We start from the raw sequence: 20,733 nt of genomic DNA, 5'->3' as shown, positions 1-20,733 counted from the left end.
GCCGCCCCAGCCCTGCGGGCGGGGTGGGCCGCGGTGCGGCGCTGCGGCCCGCGGCTGTATTTCGTCACAGCGGAGGCAGCCTTCCACTTTCACCGCGTTCTTTTCTTTTTCTTAAGTTGTCAAAATCTGAGCGTCATTGTTTTCCATCTGTGTAAATAATCAGATCCGGTAACGTTATTACCTGCCGAGAGGCTGGAGGACTAATTACCTCTTAAGTGCTTGCAGGGGAAGTTGGGCTGCGCAGAAGCAGAGGGCTGACCTCTCTGGGTCAGTACTTTCGGGGTGGTGAGGCTGGCGTTCAGAATGCCCAAAGCAGTGTGATTAGGTCACAATGTGTATTTTCGTATTAAAGGAACAAATATGGAAATCAGATGACATTCCCGAGCCATAAAACAACTTACCTGCCCCCTGAAAACTGTTCAAGCTGATTTATGGGATGAAGGTTGCAGAACCCTAAGAACTGGACCTAGAATGACCTTGAGAGGCTGGTAGAACCACAAGTTGCATGAGAGGAAGGGAGCTTGGGAACAGAACAGGGCCTCTGGACCCAGATTAGAAGCTAGAGGTGCGGTGGAGAGTTGCGGGGCAGACCAGAATTATCCACAAGTTTCACCTTGGCCCACAAACTGGGCATGAACTGTTTCACCGGGCCGCTTAAATTTTTACTACTGGCTCCCGTATTCTTGTCATTTGACCTATAATAAAGCTCTTTTTCTTTGTGAAAGCCCATGCTGTAGTGTTGACTTCTGTGAGCCTCCAGCAGTGAGCCCTAGTTCAGTCATAATATTATGTATGTGCTTTTACTTCTTCAAATTGACCTTCTGTCTTGGGGTTGAACTCTGACTGGGATGTCTCTATGCTGTTGTAACAAGATTTTCAATTGCTAAGGAACACGTTGCAGATATTCTGCTTTGTGCCAGTTCCTGGTCAAGAGACTTCTAGCAGCTCAACCTTTGGCACACTGCAGAACTGAGAAAATTGTTAGGAAAGTTCTGGCTCCTCGCTTCAGTACAAGTTGAGTGTCTTTTTTTTTTTTTTTTAAATTATTACGACCAACATTTGCAAAATGTATTATCAGTTCAGTATGTTTTCTCTCTAATGTCTTTTCCTCCATTCAAAGAGAACTGCAGATGGAGGCAGAGAAGGGTGGCTAGTATTCTGTACCTGCACTTGTCCTTATATAACCACATTTCATTCCAGTATCAGCCAAGTCTTACTATCCTTTTGGACTGTCTGGACCATCCCTATTCCCTGTGAGTTAATTCTTAGAGGGGGAACACATGGCACTTGAAGTTAAGGCACAAATATTCAAGGAAAACTGTGCATTATAATGTAATCCAAGCATTGGCTGTATAAAGGTAGCTGAGATAGTGCTGAATAGTGGGGCAGGTTGGGTGCAGGTAGGGTGGAATAAATACTCGGAAATCTTTCTGTTTGATGAGAAAAAATTATACAGACTTTTTCACTGTGGGGAGTTGGGAAAGTCTCTATAACACTGATGCTTAATTTATACAGGGATACATCCTCCTTGAGCCAGCTAGACACTCTATCCATATTTCATTTTCTGTTCATATTTCAGATTCTTTTCTTGCTGGTTTACCTACCTTTAGGTCTGCTGCTACTTCTGGATTTATTCCTTCAGTCAAGAGTCTTCATGGTTGGTTTGAACTGATATGTCTTGTGTACTATATTGGTTCCAAAGCAAGAGGTTGAGAAAACTGGCTCAGGTGGATCTGAAACCACTCATTCTTCAAAGAACATATGTAAAGGAACTGCCCTCTACTTCTTTCATTTCATGTAACTGCTGTTTCTGATTTTTTTGCTTTATTTTTCAGTCTTCCTTAACCTTATTTAAGATAGCTATTTTTGCAGTTGTTACTTATCCAAGGTCTCTTCTTCAGGGATCTCATCCTTTGCATAATTTGTATTCTGGTTTTTTTTTTTTTTTAATGCCTTTGTTAATGCCTTCACCTTAGAAATGATTGAGTAAAGTACATAGCTTTGAAAGGTTCTGCTTGCTTAACCAAGAATTGTTTCATAGTGTTCTGTTCTGCTTTTTAATTTTGTATTTTTAGAAGTCATAATAAGTAATTTTGAATTGTATTGAAGAGGTACAGTATTTGGGGGCCTTTTGTAAACAGTGTAAAATGAAAGTATCAGCATGACAGAACAACTTTTTATCAGAAACTTTGTATATTTTTGTACAACCAGGGAAGGAAAGTCCTATTTAGAGTAGTTTTTCTTATATAGGAGTTTTTCTTATATAGTCCTATTTAGAGTAGTTTTTCTTATATAGGAGTCAATTTCCAAGAAAAATCAAAAGTTCTTGGTTCTTCTTTTGTTTCTTATAACTCGATGCTGTTCTTTTCAAGCCGCATTAATTCATAAAATCATTGTATGTGAATGCCCTCCAAAGACCTAGATCTGAGGGAGGAAATTGCCAAGTCACAAAGAAAAGATAATTCAGACTGGAAAATGGGAAACCTCAAAAGGTTTTAGAAAATCTCCTAGACCTATTTCTGTGGCTTATGAGAATATATCAGCAGTTATCTAATCTTCAAAAACAAAAAACTAAAGGTTGAGAGTGCTTTTCTAGTATAGTCTTAAGAGACCTGCGCCCTAATGTTGTAACTCAAGCTTCTTCACTCATGAAACCCAACAGGCTGTTCTCTTTGCCTGGGCCTCCCTGCCTCTCTCTAGGAGGGCTTCTTTCATAGCCCGTTTTTCCCATCTCGGCTTTGCCTCTGTTTCAAATGTATCTGGTCTGTTGTGGACAGTACTGCATGTATTTTTTCACGAAGTCATGTTAATTAAGTGTCCTATTTTGGGATTTGAGGAAAGAGAGAAAAAATTTTTTTCTAATTATAGTATTGTAAGTATAGTAGACTCATAAAAAAGTGGAAATAAAAACTACTGGCTATTACTAAAAACAGAAAACAAGGGACAACCAGAAAACAAAGAAGAAAAATGACTGCTTACACCTTATCAAACATTATGCTTTCTAATTTTGTTCTCAGGGTTTGACGTGCCATGGAAAGAAGGGAGGGTAGCCCTGTGGGGACAGGCTGTGAGGCCAGCCTGCCTACATTTGAATCTTGGCTGTAGTACTTATTAGCTGTCTTTTTTTTTTTTTTTTTTTTTTTTAGTTTTTCTCTGGTACCGGGAATCGAACTCAGGACTTTGCACTTGCCAGGCAGGCGCTGTGCCGCTGAGCTAAATCCCTAGCCCCTTAGCTGTCTTATAGTTGCTAAATTACTTAAACCCTCTGTGTTTCAGTTTCTATTCTGCAAAATGGAGATAATTTTACTTAATACATAGGGTTGTTGTGAGAAATAAATGAGTGTATTATAAAATGTATAATGTATTAACAAGAACAACGTCTGACAACTAGTACTCAGTAATTAGCTATCATTTCTGTTATTGCTGATCATTCATAAATGCTATTTTTTAGACTCTATAGTCTTCTTTTTGCCTCTAATCCAAATTCTTCCTTCAAGTGGTTAGACTGTTCACACATGTATAAACTTTGTACATGCGAGAAATTGAGCATGGCCAGAAGATTTCATTAATTTTGGTTGCTAAGTTGAGTTGCTTCAAAACATTCCCCCTGTAAGCAGCCCTTTGAGGGTAGGCATGAAACCCTGCCTTAAAGAAACAGTTGGAATGCCTTGGCCAGAATTACAGTGGCGGCTGACATAATTTCCTTACTTCTCATTCCTGTGTACAAGCCATTTGACGATTTCCTTAAAACTTTTTAAACTTATGATTAATAAAGCCAGAACTGTTGCTCGTTTTCTCTCCTCCTGCTGCTGCTGTCACACTGACTACTTTTTGTACGTATGACTTCCCAACTTCTACCACATCAAAGCATCTGGTTTCTTAAATAAACAGGCCCTGTAGAGAGGCTGTGTTGTATACGCCGTCAGCTCTGAGAAGAATGTGTGTGTTTGTTTGCGGCACTGGCAGGCCTGGATCCAGGCTGACAGGACTGACTCTGCCTGTTGGAGACCTCAGGGAGCTGCTGCTTACAGCCTGTTGTTGAGGATCACCAGACTTTTTTAACACCCGGAAATCTGAGGGTCAGTCGGTGCCTTTAACTGCCCTAGAACTTCCTAACTGCCTCATTTATTCCAGTACTTGGCCTTTCTTCATCCTCCCTTCTCCAGCAATGGCTTTCACACTTTAGCTTAATCTTCTCTTCCATTCATTTTTGGGTCAAGGCATAGGAATTCTGGAGGCTTTGCTTGGTTGAGCAGAGTGAACAAAATTCTCATGAGGAGTCCAGTCCTCCCATGCAGTGCATCTTGATCATACCTTTAATGCTCAAAAGCATGTTAAAATGACATGAGTGCATCAGGGGTTCCAATAAGATCTATCAGCAGACTGCATGTCCAGTTTATCTGGGGAAATGTTAGTCTTCATCTGAGGTTTGGTTGGGATAAAAGTAGGACGCTAGCCAGGTATGACAAATGGCTCAAAGGGAACGCAGTGTGACAGTTAGGTAAGCTCTGCAGACTCAAATATTTGGATCTGTGCATACTGATTTTTAATTGGAAATTTGACTTTATCTCTGCTGTAACAATTTGAAAGAGAACTCATGTTCTGGTCAGGTTCTAATACCTTGGGTTGTTTTTTTTTTTTTTTTACTGCATTGATGATAATGGGCTTTCCACCTTGTTGTGAATAGTTTCTTCTGCACTCTGCCCATTTTCAATCAGCTCTTGTCAACAGATGTCCATGTGTTTCCTCTAGGTGGCTGACTGCAGCGACAGTGCTTTTTCCAACTTTGTGCTAGTTGGTATCCTCATGTAATCATCGCATATTAGGCGGTGCTTAGCGCTCAGTTATAGGGGTCATCAGAGAGAAGGTTTCCTCCTCTTCTTCCTTCTCTTCTTACCTATCTATCCCTCGGTTTCTGTCTTTACAGAAAACTGCATTTTGAGGCTGGAGAAATTGCATAAATGATGTCTGATATGGTTAGAGGCTAATGTTAAGACAGAAAAAACATCAAATGTGATACATAATTAGCTCTAGAAAGAGCTACTGCATTTGTAAATTTTATGTAAGTTTTCAGTTCTTTTTCTCTGTTTTTGTAAGCAGGTTTCAATCTCATCCTTTAGTGGTAGAAACTTGTTCTCTGTCCCTCTGTGACCTCATGATCTGAAGGTTGGTGGTTTTCAGGAGTAATGGTGCTTGAGGAACAAACTGATCAATTTCAGCCAGCTCTCGGCAACTTTTCTGTTGTTTAATGGTGATTACTGTCAAAATTGAGTTGGTAATATGTGCCTTGAACTTGTTGGGTTGAAGGAGTTGTTATGACAGAACTTCATATCTATAAAGCTTGTTAGGTGAATGTTGGACATGTGGGTTTATTTAAAAGTTGAAGCTGTTTGTCCTTTTCTACCCCTAACTAGGAAACCACAGTAAAAACAAAACCCTTCCATTCAGAATCTGTGGTGTTCGCTGAGAAACTTTTCTGTGAATGCGATTTATTTTCTGTTTTGTGTTTCAGTCTCTGGCCTTCAATTCCTCATCTAAAACATCAGAAGTTTTGGACTAGCTTTAAAATGTCTTTAAAAAGTTCTGTGATTCATGTGGAAAAAGCGGAGCCCAGAAGTTGTGATCACAAATGTTTATTGGTTGATTCCGTATTTAGAAGCAAATTGTGGCTGTTCCGCTTCCCAAACTTGAATGCAGCATGGATTTCACATCTGGGGGTGATTTGTTACCACCTCCAGAGCTTGCTTCAGTGAAATAGTGTTCTTAAAAGATAGCAGGAGTATTTTTCTTTCATGTAACTGTAAAAGACATTTGTCCCTTATATTTTGGGTTACATTTTATTTTTCCTTGTTGACTAAAAAATCTAATGCTGCTAAAATCTAGCCTGGATAGTCCCAAAGTAAATCCAATAAATACTTAGCAGTAAATATTGTTTTTTTTCCCCTTTCCTAAAGTATTCTGCCAAAATTGGGAGCTCCTTTCCTTTCCTTTCCTTTCCTCTTTCCTTTTTTCCTGGATGCCGTTGTGTTTGAAAATAGATGGTCAGCTTAGTTTAATACTCACACATAGAGTCTCACAGGTAATTAATAGCTTGATTTATTTTCCTCAGAAGAAAATGTGCATTGGTTCCTTTATGAGTACTGTTCTTCTTACGTTTGCTTTTGTTACGATTTTTGTCCTTCTGTATGTTCTAAAACAACAGTAATTTAGTTCTATCATTGTACTTGTGCCATTTTGCAGAGCTTATTCAGTAGTACAATCACTCTGAAGGACCAAGAGAAACTGAACTAGGAAGGGAAATTTTAATTTACTACTTCTCGGAAAAGATAGTTCAGATCAAATGTTTATATGGTGCTTGCTATTTGTCTTAAAGGATTTAAAGCATATATATGTTGTATATGCTATGCAAAAGAGACATCTTAATGCCCGCGTTTGAGCCCTGGATCTGCTGGGTCATAACTGTGTGATCATGGACAGTCACCTCTTTGACCTTTAAAGTTTTTCTAAAACTAGAGAATCACACATAAAGGTTTGGTTAGGGGTCAAATGAGAAGTTTTATCAGAGTGGTTTGTTAAATGTAAGCTGTCATATAGATGTCATTCATTTAAACATTTACTGAACAGATCATGGCAAGCTCCTATAATCTCAGCACTCTGGGAAGCCAAGGTAGAAGATTAAAAGTTTGAGCCCAGCATGGGCAGTTTAGCAAGACCCTGTCTCAAAATTAAGTGAATAAAAAGGGCTGGGGGGCGGGTAGCTGAATGCGAATCCCCAGTTACTGCAAAAACAAGTAAACACTTAACTTCTCACTGTGAACTGAGTGGAGTCCAGGCCTGTGTGTAAACAAAGCTAAACATTGATAACCATCGTAAGGACTTGTGTGTTCAGAGACTACTTGCTGGGAATTTGAAAGAAGACAGGACTACTCCAGTGTAGTAGTCTAGGAAGGCCTCCTTGATCAAGAGAGATTCAAGAAGGAGGTAGTTCTTAGGAAGATCTGTGAAGGCATTGAGATAGGAAGATCCAACACATGCTCAGATGGCCAGTAGACACTATTTTAGAGAGAGAGATTTGACAAGAAATATGACTGAAATTTATGTAAAGACATACCGTATGAAGAAGTTTAAAAAAAAGATAGCTCTTCAAAGAAGCGGAAAGAGAAGGGACAGTGTGAGTGGGGAGTTAGGCAATGTGGGTGCTAAAAGTGATTTACCAGATAGTGCTAGACACGTCGCCATAGCTGGAGAAACACAAGTGGCAATAGGGAACCAAGAAGAGTTGCCCTTTCAGAGGCTGATCATTGCCCTGGGCTTAGAAGAATATGCCCAACAGAGCAGAATAGAGGGCAAGGCAAACTTGAAATGTCAGAGGTTTTAAGGAACACTCCCAGACTTCTAGACATTGTTGAAGAGAACGTGAGCCAAGCGATGAGAAGCCTAGATGCCTGTGAACAGAGCTCTCTCTTCTTAATACTTATGAACCAGGATAGGTTGAACACTGGCTAGCAAATGTGCTTAACAGCTTGAATCAAATTTGTTAATTTGTTAGGCTCTTTAGCTGGTCACAGTCCTTTTATTGATGAGGCTAGATGACTTGTTTGTAGGACAAGAACTGGAAGTAGATCTCAGCTGTCCCAGTGTGGTGTTCTAGGGATAAGACAAGCGATAGATCCCAGTTATAAATCATATAACTGGGAATTCTACTCTGCTCCTCAAGGTCATAGTACCCTCAAGAGAATTCAGTAGCCTTTCTAAGTTTCAGTTCCCCATCATGTAAGAGGTAGCATTATCATGAGGCTTTGCAAAGAAAATCTGTGTGAAAATATTTTGAAAACCTTGAAGTACCATGTGAATGTGATATGTATAATTTCTTAATAAGCCTGTTGATCTGTTACAGCCTCCACAGGGCCCAATTGTCAGCCGAATGATCCTGATGAATACAGCCCTTGAATGCCTACCTAGGAACGTGTGCATAAAAGGAGGCAGATGCTACACAAATGCATTTGGTTTTATCACTTGGCAGGGTTGGGTGACAGGCCTGGGAGAGTGGGTGGCAAGAATGAGAGTGATTCAAGACTGGCAGAAATGTTAGATGTGTTATGTGGTATTCTTTTTTAAAGTTTTATGATTGTACCAAAATTTTAACTTGTTAATATGATTGTTAGTTCTTTGAGGTAATAGTTTGAGTAAGGACAGCAGTATCTAAGGTATCAGACCTGGATTCAAAGTTCACTGGTGACTATGAACAAATTAGTTTGTCTGCTGGCCTGAATTACAGAGCGAGACCCCATCTCCAAAAAAAAAAAAAAAAATTAGTCTTTCTGAGCTTTAGTGTTTTCATCAATAAAATAGGAGAGAGAAAAAAAAAAAAATAGGAGAGAGATCTAATAATACCACTTAGGGTCATTATGAAGACTAAGAGCCTGCAAGATTGAGTGTGTATTCATCTCTTATTGAGGGTTTCTTGTGACTACCTCTACAAAGTTTCTGATACTTTACTGGTTAGAGCTTAAATATTTGTTTATGTGCTTAAACATTTTTCACAGCAGTAATAGTCCTAGGGAAATAATATGGGTATCTATAGAAACCAGATCTGGGCTAAAATATATATACAGTTGACCCTCAGTATCTTTGCCTCACACAGTGCTGAAGAAAGTGTAGTATTTAAATGTGTCATCTGGTGTGGACAGACGAATTTGAAACTTCACCGTGCCACTTACCAGCTGTGTGACTTGACTTCTCTGGACTGCCTTCTTCATTTAACAAGTAGCAGTGGTGCCCTAATATAAAATACTAGTTTAATAAGTGCTTACTAAAGGTTGAATATTATTACTATTATTTAATTCAACAATGGTTTATTGAGCAGTTAGATGTGTTAGGCACTGTACTGGGTCTTTGGTCCTGGAAACTTACATAGAACACAACTTTGTGAAGCTTTATGAACCAACAGAGAAAATAGATACTAAACAGTATTTAATTATAAATATGATAAGTACAAGGAAGAAGAAGTAACCACTGGAGAATAATTGATAGAGGTCTTTTTGTCTGGGGCATGAAGAGGAACTTGCTAAGAAGTTATTTAAACTAGTACTTGAAGATAAATAGAATTTTGCCAGGAGAGGTATCTCAGGCAGAGAGAACAGCATGTTCATAAGGCCCAGGTCTAGAAAAACCTTGGCATATTCAAAGATCTGGAAGAAAGCCAGTGTAGTTGTAGAAGAGGAAGTGAGTCCCCACACCCAGTGGGTGAGCTTTATGGTTCTAACAGCCCATTCTGCTGGCAAAGAGAACATATCTTTTCCTCATTTTCTCTTCTTTAAAATGAGACAAAAAAGTCAAGTGCTAGGAGGGGAGAAAATAGCACAGTGGTGATCAGCAATAAAACTCAGCCTCTACAAGATCCAGAATCCAGATACTGGAAAATAACTTGAAGAAAAAAAATAAGAGTAGATCACTGAGATTGGGAAGGAACTGCTAAGAAAAGTAATTAGAAGCTACAGAAAAGTTGGAGAGACAGTCCACAATGTAGAGAAAAGAACAAAATGATTTGGACTGTCTCCCCAGCTTGTGGCTCGCAGGAAGAAGAAACTGGCTCCCCAGAAGCAAGGTAAGCTTCCAGGCTTAGGAGATCCAGGGAGAAATGGAGGCAGTGGAGTCCACTGCTATTGTGCAGTGTAAAAGCAGTGCAGGGTTTTGCACCCAAGGAACTTCCTTCACACAACAGGCAACATCCACAAGGGGGTTCTAACAGGGGATGCCTGTATATTGTCAAAGAGTGTTTAATCAGATGCCATTTGGGGAAGGAGTTGATTATTTAAATTGGGAGTCAGAACAACTTAAAAACTTTACTTCAAGGTTCCCAGTGTTACCTTCCCACAGTGGCTGGATGAGAGACAGCCTTAGGAGCTAGCTGTAGACAGGAAGGAGGCTAGAAAGAGATCCCCTTTAAGATCAGGCCAAGGAAACCTGGCCTTCTCCCAACAGTGAGAAGGAAGGTCCAGCTCAGTGGTACTCAGAAACAGCTGGGCTTGAAGGTTCCCACATTAGATATTTGAGCCCTTGCCCTGCTGCCTACTGCACAGATCTGAGGTCCCATTGCCTTCCCTACTATAAACATGAGCAAGGACACATATTGGCATGAACATTGCCACAATCTGTGGTAAACAGAAGGCCCTTTGGAGTGAGGGGAGCACCTCACAAACCTATAGGCTGTAACAGTGGTTTGAAAAAACCATGGCTTGCTGGACTCCTAAACTGGGATCCTGGAAGGAAGCTGCATATTCAAAAGGAAATTTTTTTTTCTGTTTTAGAGCTCATCTCTTACCCTTGTTTACTGGTCTATTGGTGTTTGATGAATTTTCCTTTCTCCTTTTTCTTCCTTTTCTTACTGTTTTCCTTTTAATTTTTCTATCTTTTATATCTCAAATTATCTCTTTTTTCTTCCCTTTCATGTTCTATTTCTTGTCGGTTTTTTGTCTACTTCCCTCCTCTAATTCTATAAATATCCTTTTACTCTTTAATAGAATCTTTTATGTCACTTTTCCTTCTCATCTCCCATTATTTAATTTTTCAGATTTTTCTTCTTATATTCTACCATTCCCTACCCTCTGTACCTATAATAGTATAACCATTAAGCATTATTAATTATTAGGTAGTTAGTTAACTCTTTGTTACTGCTCTCGAGTTCTTATCTATCAGTAGTGGAGGTATAGTTACTCATTTAGTATATATTTGCTGTGTGTCACTATTTGGCTGGTCATAGTGTTTATACTGTAGTTTTATATTTATTTTCTAAGATTAAGGGTGGTACATTGTTGGTTCTTATAGTATGTCAATATCGAGTTGTCTTGGATAGTATTACTGTTGCTGACCTACTTGATATCACCAGGGTCACATACTTGTTGCTATTAATAGGTTTTCTTTGCATTCCTACATACCTGGATTACCTTGGTGACATTAACAATACTGTGGTTCATTCCTGGAGAATTGGGGGCTCAGCTAAGTACACAACATCTCTTCCGTCCCAAATTAACAGAGGTGGTCAAATCTTGGGATAGAGGCAAAGAACTATATAGTTAGCCATGCCCACAGTCCAAACTAAAGAGATCTCCATACTAGCAACAAAGTATTTCCACTTTAAGTAACTACAAACCTAAATGTAAAACAAAACAAAAACCAATACAAACATGAGAAGACAAGGCAACAAATTTGTTGGGGACCACAAATTATAAATTGACTTGCCCTTGCCTTGTGGGCCAGTTTTGGAATGTGGGAATCGCTCTTCTTCTAGGTCAGTGACAGCATAAAGAGCAGGATAAAGTCTGCTGAGGACCATACAGGGAGACTAGTACCCAGGTGAGGGGATAAGTCTTAACTTGTTTCCTTTATGATGTTAAACTTGCTCATTCTATCACTGCTTCTGTGCTGTTCCAGGAAAAGCACTGCACCCCTCCCCCTGCACAGGCTAAATAAAATGTGGCTAGCTAGAAATACTGGGCCTTTTGTTCTCCAAGAGCAACTGGTCATCCCAGATCCCTGCTGCACCCTGTATTTTGTCTCTGGCTCTTTTGTTTCTTTCCCACTGTGTGCCATAACATCTAGCAGGAGACTGGGGGCAGACTGCAGGTATGCCCAATAACTGGTGCTGTGAAAGGGTCGCTAATGCAGACTGCCTCCAAAAACTCCCAACTCCCCAAAAACTGATTCAGTGGGGGTTGAGGGAGAGGAAAGCAAAAGCCACACAGCCACATGTGGAGCCACACTCCAAAGCATGAGAGAGGAGATTAAAAAGCGGATCAATAACTGCTTGAGGCACTCAAGGAAGATATAACTAACCAAGTAATGGATGCAATAAAACAATCACAGAGCTTACAGAAGACACTAATAAAAAGTTACCTGAGCTAAACAGTAGGATACAAAGCATGAATGACCAATTTAGCAATAATTAGAAACCCTGCAAAGGTTCCAAACAGCTAGAAGATTAAAAGTTACATAGAGAATATGGGCAGTAGAAGCAACCAGTGTGAGGACAGAATATCAGGACTAGAAGATAGGAATGCTTTTAAAGACCAGTTACTCAGAGATACCCTAAAAACAAGAAGAGAATATAAAAAATAGATCTAAGAGCTGCTAGATGATGCAAAGAAGACTAAGATTAATTGGAGAAGTAAACATCAGAAAACAGAAAAGGAGATTTAAAAATCTATTTACAGTTGTAATGGCAGAAAACTTTCAAAATATAGAGAAAGAATTAAACATACAGATAAGCAAGGCATGTAGAAATCTAAATTGTGACAATAAAAAGATAACCTGTCTACATCACATTATATTCAAAATCCCAGAATGCCAACTTGGGCACAGCATCATAAAAACTGTTACAGAAAAGCACCAAATCACTTACAAAGGTAAACTCATAAGAATTACAGCACACACAATCGTTAAAGACCAGGAGAGCTTGGAGTGAAGTGTTTTAAGCTCTAAAAGGTAACAACTTCCAAAATAGACTTACGTATACTACAAAACTTTCTTTCAAAATTGATGGAGTAATGAGGTTTTTCCATGACAAAGAGATCACCTCAAGAAATTCATGACCATCAAACCAGCACTTAAAGAAATTGTTGGGCCAGTGATATAGCTCAGTGGCACAATGTCTGCCTGGCAAGCTCAAGGTCCAAGGTCCTGAGTTTGATTCCTGGTACCAAAAGTAAAAAAAAATATTGTCAGGGATGAACTGGAAAGACACAATAGAGCTAACAGTGCCCCATAATTCAGTAGAATGAATTCACAATGAATAACCTGTTTATCCTAAAGGATAAACAGTTAAATAGAAAGGAGGAAAAGAAAGAAAGGAGCAACAAGAAAATAATGCAGTGGCATGAATAAGTCAGTACCTATCAGTAATAACTTCTGATGTGAATGGTCTCAATTCCCTGATCAAAAGACACAAATTGGCAGAATGGATCAAAGAACAAAACCCAGTGATGTGCAGTGTATAAGAAACACATTTAGGGGCTGGGGATATAACTCAGTGGCATAAGTGCCTGCCTGGCAAGCACAAGGTCGTGAGTTTGATCCCTGGTACCGCAAAAAAAAAAAAAGATTTCACATTTAATTAAAAAAAAAATACACATTAAAAATCAAATGATAGAAAACAACATTCTATACAATAGGTACCCCAGGACTGGCTGTCTTACTTTCAGATAAAGTAGAGTTCAAGCCAAAACTAATCAGAACAGGCAAAGAAGGTCGTTATATACTGACTAAAGGGTATTCAATAGGAAGAGATTTTAATTATAAACATATATGCACCAAATATTGATGTGTCTAACACCATAAAACGGACACCACTGGACATTAAAAAAAATCAGATAAATGCCAACAAAACTATAATGAAGGACCTCAATATCCCACTGTCACAAATAGGTCAATTAGACAAATAATCAAAGAAATGTTAGAGTTGAACCAAATCTTTGAACAAATAGACTTAATAGACATTTGGTATTCCATCCAACAACAGAATATGCATTCTTCCCAAGAGCACATGGGGCTTACCCCAAAGTAGACCACCTGCTAGCCCAGCAAGCAAGTGTAAGTAACCACAAAAGAATCAAAATTGTATCACACGTATTATTACCTGATAGTTCAGTGGAACCAGAATGAAAGGGCAAAAGAAACCACAGAAATTATGCAAGAAACATGGAAATTAGACAGTGCACTCTTGGATAATCAATGGGCCATAGAAGAAATACAGGAAGAGATTAGACAGTTCCTAGAAGTGAGTGATAATGCCAGTACAACATCCCAGAATTTATGAGACACAGTAAAAGCAATCCTAAAAGGGAAGTTTGTATCGCACATCAGAAAACAGAGTGAGTCCAAACAATAACCTAATATTGTACCTCAAGATCTTAGAAGAACAAGAACAATCCAAATCCAAACATGAACTGGGAAAAAAATTACAAAGATTAGAGCAGAAATTAATGAAATTGTGACTAAAAAAAGAATACAAAGAATCAGTGAATCAAAGAGCTGGCTCTGTGGAAGAGTAAAGACAAACCCCTAACCAATCTTACCCAAAAAAAAAAAGGACCCAAATCAATGCAATTAAAAATTTTAAAATGTGAAATAATAATGGGCTCTGCAAAAATCCAGACTATTACCTCTACTCTAATAAAATAAAGAATTCAGAAAAAATGGATAGATTCCTAGTTACATATTATCATCTGACTGATATGCTCTTCTGTCAACCCAGAAAGAATTAACAAGGCAGAGAGTCAAAAGAGAAATGAGCAAAAGCATTTATTGGAGAGTGAAAGCAGAAAGCTCCCAATATTAGTAAGGACCTGAGTAGGTTGATATGAGAACTGTGTTTAGGGGGTTTTATACACAAAAATGACAATATCAGACTGCTCTGGGCCAAGCTGAAGTCACCCTATGAGGTTACAAGCAGCAAAGTTTGACCAGAAGTGGGCCTGTAGAACTTGGGTTATGTAGCAAGCATACTTTTGTAAGCACCATTAATTGTAACTTTTCTAAAATTAGCAGAACAAAGGCACTCTTTAAAGGGGTATGATTAGAGGCTTGGTGGTACTGGTTATCACTTTGTTTTTATCTCATCCCTGAACAGACGATCCCACTGGTTTGACCTGAGACCTTTGTTTATCAGACTTCCAAAGCCCAGGGCTTGGCCAGAGGGTCCCCATCCTGGGGCCTGTCTTTTTGTTAGCCCTTAGTCCCATGATTCATCCCAGCTTCTCCTTCACTGAGTTATCTTGACTGCCTCCAGGCTGGCTGTGTGTCCTGCCTTCTGAACTTCCTCTTCTAGAATAGTCCATTGTCCTCATGTGCCCACATCACTCTGGAAAGTCTTTTCACCCTCCCACAGGGCCCTGCTCGTCCTTAACACCTTCCAGTACATACCATGTTTCACTGGAACTGATTGTCTAAGCCACTGTTGTGTGCCTCCTCTCAGGGAAACAGTGCCCAAGTCTTAAGAAAATAAAACCTGAGCCTAACCATGCATGAGCAGAGGACTTGTGATTTATCTTTTCCGGGTTCATCCACCATTTCCCATATATGAACAACTGAAGCTGAACCAAGAAGGTAGAAAAACCCTAAATTATCCAGTATCAGGTAATGCGCTTGAAGAAGTAATTAAAAAGAAAAACAACCAATAAAGAAAGCCCAGGAAGAACTTAAATTATCATTATGTACAAATGATATGATCGTCTACATAGAAGAACCAAAAACTTCCACCAAAAGACTCTTAGAATTAATAACCAGTTTCCTTAGTGTAGTAGAATACAAAGTCAACGTAAGAGTCAATAGTGTTCCTGTACACCAATAATAAATTCGCCAAGAAATAAATTAGGGAAACAATACCACAACAACATCAAGAAAATTTAAATACTTAGGAATTAAGCTAAGCAAGGAAGTGAAAGACCTCTACAACAAAAAACTGTAGTACTTTGAAAACAGAGATTTTAGAGAACACCAGAAAATGGAAAGATATCCTCTGTTCGTGGATAGGTTAAAGTAACATAGCCAAAATAGCTGTATTTTAAAAATTGAACAGATTTAACACAGTTGCAATCTAAATACCAAGAGCATTCCTCACAGAACTAGAGAAAACACCCTTATATTCATAGGGAATCAGGAGAGATCTAGAATAGCAAGAAATCCTGGGCAACAGGAGCAAGGTGGTAGGCCTCCCAATCCCAGACTTCAAGTGATACTGCAAAGCCACAGTAATAACAATGGCATGGTATTGGGGGAAAAAAGCACACATGGATCAATGGAACAGGGTAGAGTGTGCAGAAACAACTACAGGCACATTCTCCTACTTCGTTTTTAAGAAAGTGGCCATAAACTTAAGCTGGAAAGGGGGACCAGGACATGAAAGGAGGGTGAAGGGAGGGGAGGGGAAGGAGAGTTAAAAAAAAAAAAAAAAAGAACTAAAATGTGTACATGTACCAGCTTCCCACAAGGAATGTGACCATTATGTAGTAGAAACATGTACCGATGGAAAAAAATCAAATGCTAAAATTAGCTAAATTTTTAAATTTAGCTCATTTATGGAACATGATTATAAATGTTTTTGTTGTTGTATTTTAATGGAAGTATTTTGTTTTAATGGAAATATTTTGCAAATATTTTTGTTGTTGTATTTTAATGGAAATCTTTCTAAAACATTTTTCTTACTTCCTAGTCTACAGTGTGACCCTGGATCATTAATGAGATTAAGTTATGCTATTCCATTACTTGCATTATTTTAATCTGGTATGACATATAATGCCCTCAGGACTATTCAGATACATGGAGCTATTTTCTTCCATTTCCAGTGACCTATATTTATAAGGTTAGTGTCAGTGTCTGCTGGTTTAAGTTTACTCTTCTTGTTGTGATACTCCTTTTGCAAGATCCAGTTCATCTTTGCTCCTGTCTGTCTCTAGATACACCATTCACCAAAGTTGATTTGCTTTTTCTGTGAGTTAGGACAGCAGATTTTTAAGATTTGGCAACTGTAACAAATTTAATAAACTAAACTAGATTGATGGTGTGGAAATTTTTCATGGAGGTTGAAAGCATAGACTTTTAATGCATGAGTAGGACCTCATCAGAAGTCTCAGTTGCTTCCTCGGAGTTAGTGTCTGGGTTTTTATGTCTAGGTAATGTGGGTTGCTATTGTAAAATGGGTCTTGTGGAACAGGAAGCTGGTTTATTATTCTTTATAAACAGATATATAGCTGTAGAATAGCAAACTGAGTGGGTAAATTATTGATGAACCAGAGTTTTAAAGCTTAGAGAGACTAGAAAGGTCGTTGTTCCAGACCCACCCCTGTGGTTATTTTAGGCTGCACTGCCCATTTTCACACAGCTTTTGGCAGAGTTGGAAATAAAATTAGGGATGACTGATTATTAGCCAGTGTTCTCTGTTATCCTGCTTCTCAGAAAACTCTGAATAATAGATTTTAAAACTTGTACTTTTTTATGTTTAGCTTTTTCATTTCTAAAAATAGCCTCCATAGAACTGGAACATTTGTGATCTTATTTTTGGCTCATGCTTTATGATCCTTATAACAGAGCTGTGTTCTGTAAAAATTCTCTTCCTGCCTGCAAAAGCATCACCCATGTTGTGTTCCAGACCTCTCTCGCACTTCATTGTTATGAAACCGAATCCTAGATTCCCAGTCTGTATAGCTCACCAGTGCCTTGCCTTACATGCCATTTCATTTGATTGTTATTATTTCCAAGACTGAAGGAGCATAATTCATTTTTACTCCTGAGGAAATAGATTGTGGAGATAAAATGAACTGTACTTACTTTCACAACCAGTTAGTAGACAAGTGAAATGCTCTTTTGTAAGTCCCCCCACCACCACTTTAGACTGTCTCCTCTTAAATGTGTAGCATGTTTAACCTTAATGTGTAGACTTTTACAGAAGAGAAGACTGTTTATAATAGAGTGTCTGCTCCATGAACTCTGAGCATCTGTCAGTACTGCTGTTTCCTCCAGTGTGCCAGATAGGGTCCTGCACATGATAGGTGCACAGGCATACAATCAGCCCTTTGCAGCTGCAGGTTCTACAGCCACAGATTCAGCCCTCGTGGAAATGAAAGTACCTGGGAAAAATTTGCATCTGTACTAAATATATGTACAGACTTTTTTTTCTTGTCATACTCCAAGCAACACAGTACAGCTGTTTGTATAGCATTTATGTTGTATTAGGTCTTATAAGTAATCTAGAGATTATTTAAAGTATACAGGATTGTATGTTTAGGTTATGGTTCAAACATTATGCCATTGGATTCAGGGGACATGAGCATCTTGGATTGTGGTATGGGGAAAGGGAGCAGGAACCAACCCCCCATGGATACAGAGGGAAGCTATTTGTTTAAAGAAGGAATGTTTGTGGTATGCCATCATTGTACTCTTGCTTGTCAGAGAGACGGCTCCTGATGGTGAGATAGCAGGGCCTTCTGCAGGTGGCTCCTTTTCTGCTGTGAGAAACTGACCCTGCTCTGTGTGCCAGAGTTGGTTCTTTCCATACTTTACTTTTAATCAAGTGTGTAACTAAAGATAGGCACAAGTTTCTCATGACTGACTTATTCCCCAACCTACAGAGACTCTTGAGACCAACTTAAAGTTTCTAACTTTATAATAATAATAATTAAAATTCCAGTTTAATTAGATGTGAAGACGAAGTTATTTTTATGCAGAATGTTATGTTTTGAGGCTTTCTTCATTTTTTGGACGGAATGAGAGCAGGTGTGGACATTTGTTAATTAAGAGTCTGAAATGTGTAGGCCTCCTGTATTAAGATGACAGGCAAACCAAGCTTGGTGGTGCGAGCCTGTAATCCCAGTGCTTAGAAGGCTGAGACAGAAGGATCGCCACAGGTTCAAGGCCAGCCTGCGCTACATACATCAAGGCCAAGCTACACTGCATAGTGAGACCATGTCTCAACAAAACAAAGCAACAGCAGCAACAACAAAAGATAGCAGGGTGGTAAGAGGCTGCAAAATTCAGCCTTCTTTAGATCTTGGGTCTAGACACTGGAAAATAATAACTTGGGAAAGGAAGACAAGTAGATCATTGGGAATTGAGAAGGAACTGACAGGAAAATTAAAAGCTACAGAGCAGCTCTAGAGATGGACCACAATGCAGAGAAGGAAATGAAAGTCTAAACTGTCTACCTAGCCCCCCATGGGGAGGGGAGCCTGGCTCTGCAGAAGCACTGTGAGTACTGGGGGCTCCGGAGAGACACAGCAGTGGTAGACTGGGCCAGCAGTGCAGGCTCCATGGGGAGCCCACAGCTGTGATCTGCAGGGATAACACAGGGTTTTACTCCTAAGAGACTCCCTTAATGTGGCAGGCTACAGTCAGACAGGGGTCTGAGCACAGGGGTTTGCTGTATTGCCAGAGTGCTTGCTCTGGCACAGTTCCAGGTCAGGTTGAATCTGTGACTCAGAACATCTGGGGCACAGCTTCACTTACAGGTTCTCAGTGTTACTTTCTCACAGTGACTACATGAGAGACAGCTACAAAAGACACCCTCAGACAGGGCTGGGATGGACACAAGCCCTACACCACAGTAGGAGGCCAGGTCCAGTTTGAGTTGCGCTGGGTCTGAAAGTGCAGACACTGAGTACTTGAGCCCCTTCCCTACTGCCTGCATCCAGCATGGGTCAAGGGTCTGATTCCCTTCTTCACCTGCCAGTGCAAGTGGAGATACCTCCTACTTGAATACTGCCACAGCCTGAGGTAACAGAGGAGCCTCTGGAATGTAAGGGCACCTTGCAAAGCCATAGATGGGAGTATTAAAATGATCAGGATCTTACAAAAACACTAATGGAAAGCTAACTGAACTAAATAAAATAATGCAAAACATCATCAATTTAGCAATAATTGGAGTCCATGCAAAGTTTCCAAACAAATCCAGAAGGTTAAAAATTATACTGAAAATATGGGCAGCAGAAGTGACCAAAGTGAGAAAGAATATCAGAATTACAAGATAGAGATGCTTTCAAAGACCAATTACTGAGATACCTTGAAAACCAGAATAGAACATAAAATGGATCCAACAGCTGCTAGATGATGCAAAGAAGACTAAGATTAATTGGAAGAAATGAAAAATCAGAAGACAGCACAAAGGGCATTAAAAAATCTGTTTACAGATATAATAGCAGAAAATTTTCAAAATATAGAGAAAAAATTAAACCTGCAAATAAGTGGGGCATACAGAACCCCACATAGCCACATTCAAAAGCTTTCTGCATCACAATATATTCAAAATCCCAGAAACCCAACACAGGGACAGCATCTTTTTTTTTAATGAGCAACACCATTCTGAAGGCTGGGAGGTTGAAGATCAGTGTGCTTATCCATTATATTTCTGGAAGGACCCTCTTCCTGGTTGGTACATGGCAACTGCTTTTTTCATCTACATTTATTTGTCTGTCATGAGTGACTTTATTATTTTAACTTTATATTTTTCTTAGTACATATTTGTCATATTTATTGATCACATTCATCATAGGGAATTTGTACCGGTATGTAATATATCTTGATTCTTCCTTTTTTCCCCCCCTCCCTTTCCTCCCTTCAACCCTTCTTCCCCTATCCATTTACAAAATATTTGTTTACACTTTTTCTTCTATTTTTTCCTTTTCCCTCCCTTCCCTTCTCCCTCACCCCATTCTTGTTCCTCTTCCCATTTGAACATGTTGTTCCTACTTCCCAGTATTTATCCTCCATTATGCTCCTTGTTCACCCTTTGGATTTCTCACACAAGAGAAACAAGGCAATATTTAAACTTGTGTATCTGATTTATTTCACTTAAAATTATGGTTTCAGAATGTATCTATTTTCCTACAAGTAATTCCTTCATCCTTCTTTATGGCTGAGTAGTGTTCCATTGTATGTAAACACCACGTTTGCTTTATCCATTCATCTGTTGATGGACATAAAGGCTCTTTCCAAGGCTTAGCTTTTATAAGTTACGCACTATAAACGTGGGTATGCATGTGTCACTATGGTATGATCATTTTAACTCTTTCAGGAAGATACTGAGGAGGGTAATATCTGCATCAAATGGAACCTCTAATTTTAATTTTTTGAGGAATCTCCATACTGATTTTTATAGTGCTTGTGTACCAGTTTACACTCCCACCAGCAATGGAGAATCATTCCTCTGTCCTCATAGAGTCACTAGCATTTGTTATTGGTTGATTT

The 20,733-nt window shown here is 39.2% G+C and overlaps 1 protein-coding gene across 2 annotated transcripts in view; it reads left to right on the top strand.

Moving 5' to 3' along the window:
* Sort1 (sortilin 1) overlaps nucleotides 1–20,733 on the top strand; it is a gene marked incomplete in the record, with an annotated part of 93,329 nt that overhangs the window by 653 nt on the left and 71,943 nt on the right.

The sequence above is a fragment of the Chinchilla lanigera genome, unplaced genomic scaffold, assembly GCF_000276665.1.
Source record: "Chinchilla lanigera isolate Chin_1 unplaced genomic scaffold, ChiLan1.0 scaffold00034, whole genome shotgun sequence".
NCBI lineage: Eukaryota > Metazoa > Chordata > Mammalia > Rodentia > Chinchillidae > Chinchilla > Chinchilla lanigera.
Note: the sequence above shows the minus strand (reverse complement) of the source record. Positions and strands in the feature narration are given on the sequence as shown.